The sequence below is a fragment of the Capricornis sumatraensis genome, unplaced genomic scaffold (assembly GCF_032405125.1).
Source record: "Capricornis sumatraensis isolate serow.1 unplaced genomic scaffold, serow.2 scaffold3, whole genome shotgun sequence".
NCBI lineage: Eukaryota > Metazoa > Chordata > Mammalia > Artiodactyla > Bovidae > Capricornis > Capricornis sumatraensis.
The window spans coordinates 5,507,227-5,519,768 of record NW_027184614.1 but is presented as its reverse complement, the minus strand read 5'-3'; positions in this window follow the sequence as shown (position 1 = coordinate 5,519,768).

The window sequence follows — 12,542 nt, the reverse complement described above, 5'->3', positions numbered from 1 at the left end:
AGCTACGAGGGGGAAACGGGGCTCCTCTGGATGTGGGCGGACCATCGGGCTTCCTCTCGAGTCGAGACGGGTATGGCGGTGAACTTCTTGAGTTGCAGCAAGGGTGTGAAAGACCCTTTCGAAGTTCCAGAGGTTAGGTGTCATTAGTCTCCAGACGCCTCATCGGAAATAGGACTCATCTCGCCTGGAAGGGAGAACTTCCTGGATTTTCTCGAGTTGCGGCAGGTGTTCTCGAGTTATGACGGGGACCTCAGGGACCCGCCCTGGTGGCTTCAGGAGAGGCCAGTCCCCATGCGAGTTGCTAGGGGGCCTCTCGGGATTCCTCTCCCGTCGATACCGGGGCCAAAAACCTTGTGTGGAGTCAGGGCCGGAACCGAGGATTCCTCTCAGGGGCTGACATGGATCTTTGGGTACTTCTGGAGTCTCCCCAGGGGAGTCAGGCCTCGTCTCGAGTGGGGGCATGCACGTGTGATTTCCTTCCAGGCTGTAGCAGCAATGTCACGCTTCCCGTCGCGTGGATCAAAGGATCTGTGGTTTTCCCTCGAGGCTTTCCCACAGGGCTGTCCCACGTGCCACCGTGGTGTGAGTCGATCCTCGGCGTGAAAGATGAGCCAGTGCAGGGCAAAGAGGTTCCTCTGGAATGGACTGAGACATCTGGGGAACTCTTGGAATGGTGGTACGACCATGGAGTTCCTCTCGCCTTTCCTGTTGAGAGTGCCTCCTCTTGAGATGCGACGGGAACGCCGGGAATTCTTTCCCGTTGAAAGCAGGGAAAGGATCCCTCATCTCGAGCTACGAGGGGGAAACGGGGCTCCTCTGGATGTGGGCGGGACCATCGTGCTTCCTCTCGAGTCGAGACGGGTATGGCGGTGAACTTCTTGAGTTGCAGCAAGGGTGTGAAAGACCCTTTAGAAGTTCCAGAGGTTAGGTGTCATTAGTCTCCAGACGCCTCATCTGAAATAGGCCTAATCTCGCCTGGAAGGGAGAACTTCCTGGATTTTCTCGAGTTGCGGCAGCTGTTCTGGAGTTACGACGGGGACCTCAGGGACCCGCACTGGTGGCCTCAGGAGAGGTCAGTCCCCATGCGAGTTGCTAGGGGGCCTCTCGGGATTCCTCTCCCGTCGATACCGGGGCCAAAAACCTTGTGTGGAGTCAGGGCCGGAACCGAGGATTCCTCTCAGGAGTTGACATGGATCTTTGGGTACTTCTGGAGTCTCCCCAGGGGAGTCAGGCCTCGTCTCGAGTGGGGGCATGCACGTGCGCTTTCCTTCCAGCCTGTATCAGCAATGTCACACTTCCCTTCGCGTGGATCAAAGGATCTGTGGTTTTCCCTCGAGGCTTTCCCTCGAGGCTTTCCCACAGGGCTGTCCCACGTGCCACCGTGGTGTGAGTCGATCCTGGCGTGAAAGATGAGCCAGTGCAGGGCAAAGAGGTTCCTCTGGAATGGACTGAGACATCTGGGGGACTCTTGGAATGGTGGTACGACCATGGAGTTCCTCTCGCCTTTCCTGTTGAGAGTGCCTCCTCTTGAGATGCGACCGGAACGCCGGGAATTATTTCCCGTTGAAAGCAGGGAAAGGATCCCTCATCTCGAGCTACGAGGGGGAAACGGGGCTCCTCTGGATGTGGGCGGACCATCGTGCTTCCTCTCGAGTCGAGACGGGTATGGCGGTGAACTTCTTGAGTTGCAGCAAGGGTGTGAAAGACCCTTTCGAAGTTCCAGAGGTTAGGTGTCATTAGTCTCCAGACGCCTCATCGGAAATAGGCCTCATCTCGCCTGGAAGGGAGAACTTCCTGGATTTTCTCGAGATGTGGCAGGTGTTCTCGAGTTACGACGGGGACCTCAGGGATCCGCCCTGGTGGCCTCAGGAGAGGCCAGTCCCCATGCGAGTTGCTAGGGGGCCTCTCCGGATTCCTCTCCCGTCGATGCCGGGGCCAAAAACCTTGTGTGGAGTCAGGGCCGGAACCGAGGATTCCTCTCAGGAGTTGACATGGATCTTTGGGTACTTCTGGAGTCTCCCCAGGGGAGTCAGGCCTCGTCTCGAGTGGGGGCATGCACGTGCGCTTTCCTTCCAGGCTGTAGCAGCAATGTCACGCTTCCCGTCGCGTGGATCAAAGGATCTGTGGTTTTCCCTCGAGGCTTTCCCACAGGGCTGTCGCACGTGCCACCGTGGTGTGAATCGATCCTCGGCGTGAAAGATGAGCCAGTGCAGGGCAAAGAGGTTCCTCTGGAATGGACTGAGACATCTGGGGGACTCTTGGAATGGTGGTACGACCATGGAGTTCCTCTCGCCTTTCCTGTTGAGAGTGCCTCCTCTTGAGATGCGACGGGAACGCCGGGAATTCTTTCCCGTTGAAAGCAGGGAAAGGATCCCACATCTCGAGCTACGAGGGGGAAACGGGGCTCCTCTGGATGTGGGCGGGACCATCGTGCTTCCTCTCGAGTCGAGATGGGTATGGCGGTGAACTTCTTGAGTTGCAGCAAGGGTGTGAAAGACCCTTTCGAAGTTCCAGAGGTTAGGTGTCATTAGTCTCCAGACGCCTCATCGGAAATAGGCCTCATCTCGCCTGGAAGGGAGAACTTCCTGGATTTTCTCGAGTTGCGGAAGGTGTTCTCGAGTTACGACGGGGACCTCAGGGACCCGCCCTGGTGGCCTCAGGAGAGGCCAGTCCCCATGCGAGTTGCTAGGGGGCCTCTCGGGATTCCTCTCCCGTCGATACCGTGGCCAAAAACCTTGTGTGGAGTCAGGGCCGGAACCGAGGATTCCTCTCAGGTGCTGACATGGATCTTTGGGTACTTCTGGAGTCTCCCCAGGGGAGTCAGGCCTCGTCTCCAGTGGGGGCATGCACGTGCGCTTTCCTTCCAGGCTGTGGCAGAAACGTCACGCTTCCCGTCGCGTGGATCAAAGGATCTGTGGTTTTCCCTCGAGGCTTTCCTTGAGGCTTTCCCACAGGGCTGCCCCACGTGCCACCGTGGTGTGAGTCGATCCTCGGCGTGAAAAATGAGCCAGTGCAGTGCAAAGAGGTTCCTCTGGAATGGACTGAGACATCTGGGGGACTCTTGGAATGGTGGTACGACCATGGAGTTCCTCTCGCCTTTCCTGTTGAGAGTGCCTCCTCTTGAGATGCGACGGGAACGCCGGGAATTCTTTCCCGTTGAAAGCAGGGAAAGGATCCCACATCTGGAGCTACGATGGGGAAACGGGGCTCCTCTGGATGTGGGCGGGACCATCGTGTTTCCTCTCGAGTGGAGACGGGTATGGCGGTGAACTTCTTGAGTTGCAGCAAGGGTGTGAAAGACCCTTCCGAAGTTCCAGAGGTTTGGTGTCATTAGTCTCCAGATGCCTCATCGGAAATAGGCCTCATCTCGCCTGGAAGGGTGAACTTCCTGGATTTTCTCGAGTTGCGGCAGGTGTTCTCGAGTTACGACGGGGACCTCAGGGACCCGCCCTGGTGGCCTCAGGAGAGGCCAGTCCCCATGCGAGTTGCTAGGGGGCCTCTCGGGATTCCTCTCCCGTCGATACCGGGGCCAAAAACCTTGTGTGGAGTCAGGGCCGGAACCGAGGATTCCTCTCAGGGGCTGACATGGATCTTTGGGTACTTGTGGAGTCTCCCCAGGGGAGTCAGGCCTCGTCTCGAGTGGGGGCATGCACGTGCGCTTTCCTTCCAGGCTGTAGCAGCAATGTCACGCTTCCCGTCGCGTGGATCAAAGGATCTGTGGTTTTCCCTCGAGGCTTTCCCACAGGGCTGTCCCACGTGCCACCGTGGTGTGATTCGATCCTCGGCGTGAAAGATGAGCCAGTGCAGGGCAAAGAGGTTCCTCTGGAATGGACTGAGACATCTGGGGGACTCTTGGAATGGTGGTACGACCATGGAGTTCCTCTCGCCTTTCCTGTTGAGAGTGCCTCCTCTTGAGATGCGACGGGAACGCCGGGAATTCTTTCCCGTTGAAAGCAGGGAAAGGATCCCACATCTCGAGCTACGATGGGGAAACGGGGCTCCTCTGGATGTGGGCGGGACCATCGTGCTTCCTCTCGAGTGGAGACAGGTATGGCGGTGAACTTCTTGAGTTGCAGCAAGGGTGTGAAAGACCCTTTCGAAGTTCCAGAGTTTAGGTGTCATTAGTCTCCAGACGCCTCATCGGAAATAGGCCTCATCTCGCCTGGAAGGGAGAACTTCCTGGATTTTCTCGAGTTGCGGCAGGTGTTCTCCAGTTACGACGGGGACCTCAGGGACCCGCCCTGGTGGCCTCAGGAGAGGCCAGTCCCCATGCGAGTTGCTGGGGGCCTCTCGGGATTCATCTCCCGTCGATACCGGAGCCAAAAACCTTGAGTGGAGTCAGGGCCGGAACCGAGGATTCCTCTCAGGGGCTGACATGGATCTTTGGGTACTTGTGGAGTCTCCCCAGGGGAGTCAGGCCTCGTCTCGAGTGGGGGCATGCACGTGCGCTTTCCTTCCAGGCTGTAGCAGCAATGTCACGCTTCCCGTGGCCTGGATCAAAGGATCTGTGGTTTTCCCTCGAGGCTTTCCCTCGAGGCTTTCCCACAGGGCTGTCGCACGTGCCACCGTGGTGTGAATCGATCCTCGGCGTGAAAGATGAGCCAGTGCAGGGCAAAGAGGTTCTTCTGGAATGGACTGAGACATCTGGGGGACTCTTGGAATGGTGGTACGACCATGGAGTTCCTCTCGCCTTTCCTGTTGACAGTGCCTCCTCTTGAGATGCGACGGGAACGCCGGGAATTCTTTCCCGTTGAAAGCAGGGAAAGGATCCCTCATCTCGAGCTACGAGGGGGAAACGGGGATCCTCTGGATGTGGGCGGGACCATCGTGCTTCCTCTCGAGTGGAGACGGGTATGGCGGTGAACTTCTTGAGTCGCAGCCAAGGTGTGAAAGACCCTTTCGAAGTTCCAGAGGTTAGGTGTCATTAGTCTCCACACGCCTCATCGGAAATATGCCTCATCTCGCCTGGAAGGGAGAACTTCCTGGATTTTCTCGAGTTGTGGCAGGTGTTCTCGAATTACGACGGGGACCTCAGGGACCCGCCTTGGTGGCTTCAGGAGAGGCCAGTCCCCATGCGAGTTGCTAGGGGGCCTCTCGGGTTTCCTCTCTCGTCGATACCGGGGCCAAAATCCTTGTGTGGAGTCAGGGCCGGAACCGAGGATTCCTCTCAGGGGCTGACATGGATCTTTGGGTACTTCTGGAGTCTCCCCAGGGGAGTCAGGCCTCGTCTCGAGTGGGGGCATGCACGTGCGCTTTCCTTCCAGGCTGTAGCAGCAATGTCACGCTTCCCGTCGCGTGGATCAAAGGATCTGCGGTTTTCCCTCGAGGCTTTCCCTCGAGGCTTTCCCACAGGGCTGTCCCACGTGCCACCGTGGTGTGAGTCGATCCTCGGCGTGAAAGATGAGCCAGTGCAGGGCAAAGAGGTTCCTCTGGAATGGACTGAGACATCTGGGGGACTCTTGGAATGGTGGTACGACAATGGAGTTCCTCTCGCCTTTCCTGTTGAGAGTGCCTCCGTTTGATATGGGACGGGAACGCCGGGAATTCGTTCCCGTTGAAAGCAGGGAAAGGATCGCTCATCTCGAGCTACGAGGGGGAAACGGGGCTCCTCTGGATGTGGGCGGGACCATCGTGCTTCCTCTCGAGTGGAGACGGGTATGGCGGTGAACTTCTTGAGTTGCAGCAAGGGTGTGAAAGACCCTTTCGAAGTTCCAGAGGTTATGTGCCATTAGTCTCCAGACGCCTCATTGGAAATAGGCCTCATCTCGCATGGAAGGGAGAACTTCCTGGATTTTCTCGAGGTGCGGCATGTGTTCTCGAGTTACGACGGGGACCTCAGGAACCCGCACTGGTGGCCTCAGGAGAAGCCAGTCCCCATGCGAGTTGCAAGGGGGCCTCTCGGGATTCCTCTCCCGTCGATACCGGGGCCAAAGACCTTGTGTGGAGTCAGGGCGGGAACCGAGGATTCCTCTCAGGGGCAGACATGGATCTTTGGGTACTTCTGGAGTCTCCCCAGGGGAGTCAGGCCTCGTCTCGAGTGGGGGCATGCACGTGCGCTTTCCTTCCAGGCTGTGGCAGAAATGTCACGCTTCCCGTGGCGTGGATCAAAGGATCTGTGGTTTTCCCTCGAGGCTTTCCTCGAGGCTTTCCCACAGGGCTGTCCCACGTGCCACCGTGGTGTGAGTCGATCCTCGGCGTGAAAGATGAGCCAGTGCAGGGCAAAGAGGTTCCTCTGGAATGGACTGAGACATCTGGGGGACTCTTGGAATGGTGGTACGACCATGGAGTTCCTCTCGCCTTTCCTGTTGAGAGTGCCTCCTCTTGAGATGCGACGGGAACGCCGGGAATTCTTTCCCGTTGAAAGCAGGGAAAAGATCCCTCATCTCGAGCTACGAGGGGGAAACGGGGCTCCTCTGGATGTGGGCGGGACCATCGTGCTTCCTCTCGAGTGGAGACGGGTATGGCGGTGAACTTCTTGAGTCGCAGCAAAGGTGTGAAAGACCCTTTCGAAGTTCCAGAGGTTAGGTGTCATTAGTCTCCAGACGCCTCATCGGAAATAGGCCTCATCTCGCCTGGAAGGGAGAACTTCCTGGATTTTCTCGAGTTGCGGCAGGTGTTCTCGAGTTACGACGGGGACCTCAGGGACCCGCCCTGGTGGCCTCAGGAGAGGCCAGTCCCCATGCGAGTTGCTAGGGGGCCTCTCGGGATTCCTCTCCCGTCGATACCGGGGCCCAAAACCTTGTGTGGAGTCAGGGCCGGAACCGAGGATTCCTCTCAGGGGCTGACATGGATCTTTGGGTACTTCTGGAGTCTCCCCAGGGGAGTCAGGCCTCGTCTCGAGTGGGGGCATGCACGTGCACTTTCCTTCCAGGCTGTAGCAGCAATGTCACGCTTCCCGTCGCGTGGATCAAAGGATCTGTGGTTTTCCCTCGAGGCTTTCCCACAGGGCTGTCCCACGTGCCACCGTGGTGTGAGTCGATCCTCGGCGTGAAAGATGAGCCAGTGCAGGGCAAAGAGGTTCCTCTGGAATGGACTGAGACATCTGGGGGACTCTTGGAATGGTGGTACGACCATGAAGTTCCTCTCGCCTTTCCTGTGGAGAGTGCCTCCTCTTGAGTTGCGACGGAAACGCCGGGAATTCTTTCCCGTTGAAAGCAGGGAAAGGATCCCTCATCTCGAGCTACGAGGGGGAAACGGGGCTCCTCTGGATGTGGGCGGGACCATCGTGCTTCCTCTCTAGTGGAGACGGGTATGGCGGTGAACTTCTTGAGTTGCAGCAAGGGTGTGAAAGACCCTTTCGAAGTTCCAGAGGTTAGGTGTCATTAGTCTCCAGAGGCCTCATCGGAAATAGGCCTCATCTCGCCTGGAAGGGAGAACTTCCTGGATTTTCTCGAGTTGCGGCAGGTGTTCTCGAGTTACGACGGGGACCTCAGGGACCCGCCCTGGTGGCCTCAGAAGAGGCCAGTCCCTAGGCGAGTTGCTAGGGGGCCTCTCGGGATTCCTCTCCCGTTGATACCGGGGCCAAAAACCTTGTGTGGAGTCAGGGCCGGAACCGAGGATTCCTCTCAGGGGCTGACATGGATCTTTGGGTACTTCTGGAGTCTCCCCAGGGGAGTCAGGCCTCGTCTCGAGTGGGGGCATGCACGTGCGCTTTCCTTCCAGGCTGTAGCAGCAATGTCACGCTTCCCGTCGCGTGGATCAAAGGATCTGCGGTTTTCCCTCGAGGCTTTCCCTCGAGGCTTTCCCACAGGGCTGTCCCACGTGACACCGTGGTGTGAGTCGATTCTCGGCGTGAAAAATGAGCCAGTGCAGGGCAAAGAGGTTCCTCTGGAATGGACTGAGACATCTGGGGGACTCTTGGAATGGTGGTACGACCATGGAGTTCCTCTCGCCTTTCCTGTTGAGAGTGCCTCCTCTTGAGATGCGACGGGAACGCCGGGAATACTTTCCCGTTGAAAGCAGGGAAAGGATCCCTCATCTCGAGCTACGAGGGGGAAACGGGGCTCCTCTGGATGTGGGCGGGACCATCGTGCTTCTTCTCGAGTGGAGACGGGTATGGCGGTGAACTTCTTGAGTTGCAGCAAGGGTGTGAAAGACCCTTTCGATGTTCCAGAGGTTTGGTGTCATTAGTCTCCAGAGGCCTCATCGGAAATAGGCCTCATCTCGCCTGGAAGGGAGAACTTCCTGGATTTTCTCGAGTTGCGGCAGGTGTTCTCGAGTTACGACGGGGACCTCAGGGACCCGCCCTGGTGGCCTCAGGAGAGGCCAGTCCCCATGCGAGTTGTTAGGGGGCCTCTCGGGATTCCTCTCCCGTCGATACCGGGGCCAAAAACCTTGTATGGAGTCAGGGCCGGAACCGAGGATTCCTCTCAGGGGCTGACATGGATCTTTGGGTACTTCTGGAGTCTCCCCAGGGGAGTCAGGCCTCGTCTCTAGTGGGGGCATGCACGTGCGCTTTCCTTCCAGGCTGTAGCAGCAATGTCACGCTTCCCGTCGCGTGGATCAAAGGATCTGTGGTTTTCCCTCGAGGCTTTCCCACAGGGCTGTCCCACGTGCCACCGTGTTGTGAGTCGATCCTCGGCGTGAAAGATGAGCCAGTGCAGGGCAAAGAGGTTCCTCTGGAATGGACTGAGACATCTGGGGGACTCTTGGAATGGTGGTACGACCATGGAGTTCCTCTCGCCTTTCCTGTTGAGAGTGCCTCCTCTTGAGATGCGACGGGAACGCCGGGAATACTTTCCCGTTGAAAGCAGGGAAAGGATCCCTCATCTCGAGCTACGAGGGGGAAACGGGGCTCCTCTGGATGTGGGCGGGACCATCGTGCTTCCTCTCGAGTGGAGACGGGTATGGCGGTGAACTTCTTGAGTTGCAGCAACCGTGTGAAAGACCCTTTCGATGTTCCAGAGGTTTGGTGTCATTAGTCTCCAGAGGCCTCATCGGAAATAGGCCTCATCTCGCCTGGAAGGGAGAACTTCCTGGATTTTCTCGAGTTGCGGCAGGTGTTCTCGAGTTACGACGGGGACCTCAGGGACCCGCCCTGGTGGCCTCAGGAGAGGCCAGTCCCCATGCGAGTTGCTAGGGGGCCTCTCGGGATTCCTCTCCCGTCGATACCGGGGCCAAAAAGCTTGTGTGGAGTCAGGGCCGGAACCGAGGATTCCTCTCAGGGGCTGACATGGATCTTTGGGTACTTCTGGAGTCTCCCCAGGGGAGTCAGGCCTCGTCTCGAGTGGGGGCATGCACGTGCGCTTTCCTTCCAGGATGTAGCAGCAATGTCACGCTTCCCGTCACGTGGATCAAAGGATCTGTGGTTTTCCCTCGAGGCTTTCCCACAGGGCTGTCCCACGTGCCACCGTGGTGTGAGTCGATCCTCGGCGTGAAAGATGAGCCAGTGCAGGGCAAAGAGGTTCCTCTGGAATGGACTGAGACATCTGGGGGACTCTTGGAATGGTGGTACGACCATGGAGTTCCTCTCGCCTTTCCTGTTGAGAGTGCCTCCTCTTGAGATGCGACGGGAACGCTGGGAATTCTTTCCCGTTGAAAGCCGGGAAAGGATCCCTCATCTCGAGCTACGAGGGGGAAACGGGGCTCCTCTGGATGTGGGCGGGACCATCGTGCTTCCTCTCTAGTGGAGACGGGTATGGCGGTGAACTTCTTGAGTTGCAGCAAGGGTGTGAAAGACCCTTTCGAAGTTCCAGAGGTTAGGTGTCATTAGTATCCAGAGTCCTCATCGGAAATAGGCCTCATCTCGCCTGGAAGGGAGAACTTCCTGGATTTTCTCGAGTTGCGGCAGGTGTTCTCGAGTTACGACGGGGACCTCAGGGACACGCCCTGGTGGCCTCAGGAGAGGCCAGTCCCTAGGCGAGTTGCTAGGGGGCCTCTCGGGATTCCTCTCCCGTTGATACCGGGGCCAAAAACCTTGTGTGGAGTCAAGGCCGGTACCGAGGATTCCTCTCAGGGGCTGACATGGATCTTTGGGTACTTGTGGAGTCTCCCCAGGGGAGTCAGGCCTCGTCTCGAGTGGGGGCATGCACGTGCGCTTTCCTTCCAGGCTGTAGCAGCAATGTCACGCTTGCCGTCACGTGGATCAAAGGATCTGTGGTTTTCCCTCGAGGCTTTCCCTCGAGCCTTTCCCACAGGGCTGTCCCACGTGCCACCGTGGTGTGAGTCGATCCTCGGCGTGAAAGATGAGCCAGTGCAGGGCAAAGAGGTTCCTCTGGAATGGACTGAGACATCTGGGGGACTCTTGGAATGGTGGTACGACCATGGAGTTCCTCTCGCCTTTCCTGTTGAGAGTGCCTCCTCTTGAGATGCGACGGGAACGCCGGGAATTTTTTGCCGTTGAAAGCAGGGAAAGGATCCCTCATCTCGAGCTACGAGGGGGAAACGGGGCTCCTCTGGATGTGGGCGGGACCATCGTGCTTCCTCTCGAGTGGAGACGGGTATGGCGGGGAACTTCTTGAGTTGCAGCAAGTGTGTGAAAGACCCTTTCGAAGTTCCAGAGGTTAGGTGTCATTAGTCTCCAGACGCCTCATCGGAAATAGGCCTCATCTCGCCTGGAAGGGAGAACTTCCTGGATTTTCTCGAGTTGCGGCAGGTGTTCTCGAGTTACGACGGGGACCTCAGGGACCGGCCCTGGTGGCCTCAGGAGAGGCCAGTCCCCATGCGAGTTGCTAGGGGGCCTCTCGGGATTCCTCTCCCGTCGATACCGGGGCCAAAAAGCTTGTGTGGATTCAGGGCCGGAACCGAGGATTCCTCTCAGGGGCTGACATGGATCTTTGGGTACTTCTGGAGTCTCCCCAGGGGAGTCAGGCCTCGTCTCGAGTGGGGGCATGCACGTGCGCTTTCCTTCCAGGCTGTAGCAGCAATGTCACGCTTCCCGTCGCGTGGATCAAAGGATCTGTGGTTTTTCCTCGAGGCTTTCCCTCGAGGCTTTCCCACAGGGCTGTCCCACGTGCCACCGTGTTGTGAGTCGATCCTCGGCGTGAAAGATGAGCCAGTGCAGGGCAAAGAGGTTCCTCTGGAATGGACTGAGACATCTGGGGGACTCTTGGAATGGTGGTACGACCATGGAGTTCCTCTCGCCTTTCCTGTTGAGAGTGCCTCCTCTTGAGATGCGACGGGAACGCCGGGAATTCTTTCCCGTTGAAAGCAGGGAAAGGATCCCTCATCTCGAGCTACGAGGGGGAAACGGGGCTCCTCTGGATGTGGGCGGGACCATCGTGCTTCCTCTCGAGTGGAGACGGGTATGGCGGTGAACTTCTTGAGTTGCAGCAAGGGTGTGAAAGACCCTTTCGAAGTTCCAGAGGTTTGGTGTCATTAGTCTCCAGAGGCCTCATCGGAAATAGGCCTCATCTCGCCTGGAAGGGAGAACTTCCTGGATTTTCTCGAGTTGCGGCAGGTGTTCTCGAGTTACGACGGGGACCTCAGGGACCCGCCCTGGTGGCCTCAGGAGAGGCCAGTCCCCATGCAAGTTGCTAGGGGGTCTCTCGGGATTCCTCTCCCGTCGATACCGGGGCCAAAAACCTTGTGTGGAGTCAGGGCCGGAACCGAGGATTCTTCTCAGGGGCTGACATGGATCTTTGGGTACTTCTGGAGTCTCCCCAGGGGAGTCAGGCCTCGTCTCGAGTGGGGGCATGCATGTGCGCTTTCCTTCCATGCTGTTCCAGCAATGTCATGCTTCCCGTCGCGTGGATCAAAGGATCTGTGGTTTTCCCTCGAGGCTTTCCCTCGAGGCTTTCCCACAGGGCTGTCCCACGTGCCACCGTGTTGTGAGTCGATCCTCGGCGTGAAAGATGAGCCAGTGCAGGGCAAAGAGGTTCCTCTGAAATGGACTGAGACATCTGGGGGACTCTTGGAATGGTGGTACGACCATGGAGTTCCTCTCGCCTTTCCTGTTGAGAGTGCCTCCTCTTGAGATGCGACGGGAACGCCGGGAATTCTTTCCCGTTGAAAGCAGGGAAAGGATCCCTCATCTCGAGCTACGAGGGGGAAACGGGGCTCCTCTGGATGTGGGCGGGACCATCGTGCTTCCTCTCGAGTGGAGACGGGTATGGCGGTGAACTTCTTGAGTTGCACCAAGGGTGTGAAAGACCCTCTCGAAGTTCAAGAGGTTTGGTGTCATTAGTCTCCAGAGGCCTCATCGGAAATAGGCCTCATCTCGCCTGGAAGGGAGAACTTCCTGGATTTTCTCGAGTTGCGGCAGGTGTTCTCGAGTTATGACGGGGACCTCAGGGACCCGCCCTGGTGGCCTCCGGAGAGGCCAGTCCCCATGCGAGTTGCTAGGGGGCCTCTCGGGATTCCTCTCCCGTCGATACCGGGGCCAAAAACCTTGTGTGGAGTCAGGGCCGGAACCGAGGATTCCTCTCAGGGGCTGACATGGATCTTTGGGTACTTCTGGAGTCTCCCCAGTGGAGTCAGACCTCGTCTCGAGTGGGGGCATGCACGTGCGCTTTCCTTCCAGGCTGTAGCAGCAATGTCACGCTTCCCGTCGCGTGGATCAAACGATCTGTGGTTTTCCCTCGAGGCTTTCCCTCGAGGCTTTC